We start from the raw sequence: 2,500 nt of genomic DNA, 5'->3' as shown, positions 1-2,500 counted from the left end.
TATTATTATTATTATCCAGTAGATGAAACCTATTCATATGGAACAATCCCACCAAAGGGGTCACTGACCTGAAATTCAAGCTTCCAAAGAATGTTGTTATTATTATTATTATTATTATTATTATTATTATTATTATTATTATTATTATTATTATTATTATTATTCAAAAGATAAAACCTATTCATATGGAACAATCCCACCAAAGGGGTCACTGACCTGAAATTCAAGCTTCCAAAGAATGTTGTTATTATTATTATTATTATTATTATTATTATTATTATTATTATTATTATTATTATTATTATTATTATTCAAAAGATAAAACCTATTCATATGGAACAAGCCCAGCAAAGGGGCCACTGACTTGCAATTCTTTAAGCTTCCAAAGAATATTATGGTGTTCATTAGGAATAAGGCTGCTTTAGTCTTACTTACCGGAGACTATTTATTAAAATATCTCAATAAATACCCAAGGCTGTGTAATGAAACATAAAGACTGCTTGCTTGAATAATTTCGATGAATGCACGAAGCTCTGCATGAAATTATAGTACGCGCATGCGCAAAGTTAATAAGGCTTATATGCATACGTAACGTTTTTCTTTTCGTAACTAAGGCTATGTGTTATAGGTAATTTGTCAAGCAAAGAATATATATTAATAAAATAGTATCTCCAGAATTCTGGAATTTCAACCTTGGCACTGACATATAATTTATATATTTCACTCTGCCTCGGGGAAATTAAAAACTAGCTGTAAACCCCTGACCGGTTTCGGCCAAATTTCTAAGCCATTATTCCTAAAATGGCTTATAAATAGTCAAAACCCGATGGGATATACATGCAGTTTTTCATTCCCCTGTGGTTAAATGAGATACATATCTATCTGTCTATCTATCTATCTATCTATCTATCTATCTATATATATATATATATATATATATATATATATATATATATATATATATATATATATATATATATATATATATATATATATGTGTGTGTGTGTGTATGTGTGTCTGTGTTAATGTTTGAGAGAGAGAGAGAGAGAGAGAGAGAGAGAGAGAGAGAGAGAGCGAGATACCGTGAGGCTTAGGTGTTCACTTCCAAATTAGGCTTGACTTGTACAAGAGCCCCAAAAGATTATCTCCCGACGAAGGTAAACAAATGACCGCCATGATGGGCGTGATTGTATGTGGGCGGTGACGCCTTCTTCTTCTTCTTCATCTTCTCCTTCTTTTTCTTCTTCTTCTTCTTCTTCTGCTCTTCAGTAGTGAAGTGTCGGGAGGAAGGAGGGAAGGGAAATAAAAACACTTGGATGATAAGTGTCCACTTTTCTTGCCGGATTACAGGAGTTCGGTTTCACGGTGGTTGGCTCTCTCTCTCTCTCTCTCTCCTCTCTCTCTCTCTCTCTCTCTCTCTCTCTCTCTCTGTGGATGAAGTACTACTTGCATTCATACGTACGTATATGTTGGCTTCAGGAGACGGGTGTTAAAGGAAGTCTCTCTCTCTCTCTCTCTCTCTCTCTCTCTCTCTCTCTCTCTCTCTCTCTGTATGGATCTTGAAGAGTCATACGTACGTGGATTTCAGGAGAATGTTGTTAAAGGAAGTCTCTCTCTCTCTCTCTCTCTCTCTCTCTCTCTGTATGGATGAAGTACTACTTGTACCTTTGTATTCATATATATGTGAGTTTCAGGAGACCGCTCTCTCTCTCTCTCTCTCTCTCTCTCTCTCTCTCTCTCTCTCTCTCTCTCTCTCTCTCTCTCTCTCTCTCACACACACACAACACGCTTTACATAAATTACAAACAGTGTCCTATAACGACAATATCCAAGAAATATAGGTGCTTATAGCATGTCTAGTACAGTATCACAGCTGACGTGAACAGAGAGAGAGTGAGAGAGAGAGAGAAATGGGGGGAAAAGGGGTCAGCGACCTGGCATGACCTGGATTCCTAATGAATGGGATTGTTCTAAACTGATAGCCCCAATTAGGGCTTAATCCCTGCTGCAGCGGCAGTTAGAACAGGAACAGCTTATTCCGCCGCACCAGCAGGAGATAGATAGTGTCAGTACCCTGGTTAGTGTATGACGCCGTGACGTCACGCGCTGATTCCAATCTGTATTGCTCATGCGTATTGGTATCAATCATTAATTTTATAGTTATTACCAGTGGCTGAACGCTTGTAATACGTCTTACTCATTGTTCATGTGACTGTGAGATCATTGGACTTCCAGGAGAATTGTTCATGAATTTTATATTACTTTATTCACAGCACGGATGGGGTGGGTTTAGTAATGGCCACCAGGCATGACTGGTAATACGTTCGTATATTTTTTTAACATTAATGGGAGAGACTGACCCTCGTATTGGGAGAAGTGTTATGGTGGAAATTATTGATATAATTAATTATAATTGTAATTATATTTATATTATGTATATACGTATATATATTATATATACATATATATATATATACATATTTATACATATATGTGTGT

General features: G+C 36.2%; 1 protein-coding gene across 1 annotated transcript in view; it reads left to right on the top strand.

Annotated features, from left to right (window-relative positions):
- The window catches only part of LOC136855532 (uncharacterized), a 189,941-nt gene that overhangs the window by 105,525 nt on the left and 81,916 nt on the right, over positions 1–2,500 (top strand). The gene's annotated exons all lie outside the window — the stretch shown is intronic.

This window comes from Macrobrachium rosenbergii, chromosome 31 (genome assembly GCF_040412425.1).
Source record: "Macrobrachium rosenbergii isolate ZJJX-2024 chromosome 31, ASM4041242v1, whole genome shotgun sequence".
NCBI classification, from domain to species: Eukaryota; Metazoa; Arthropoda; class Malacostraca; order Decapoda; family Palaemonidae; genus Macrobrachium; species Macrobrachium rosenbergii.
Note: the sequence above shows the minus strand (reverse complement) of the source record. Positions and strands in the feature narration are given on the sequence as shown.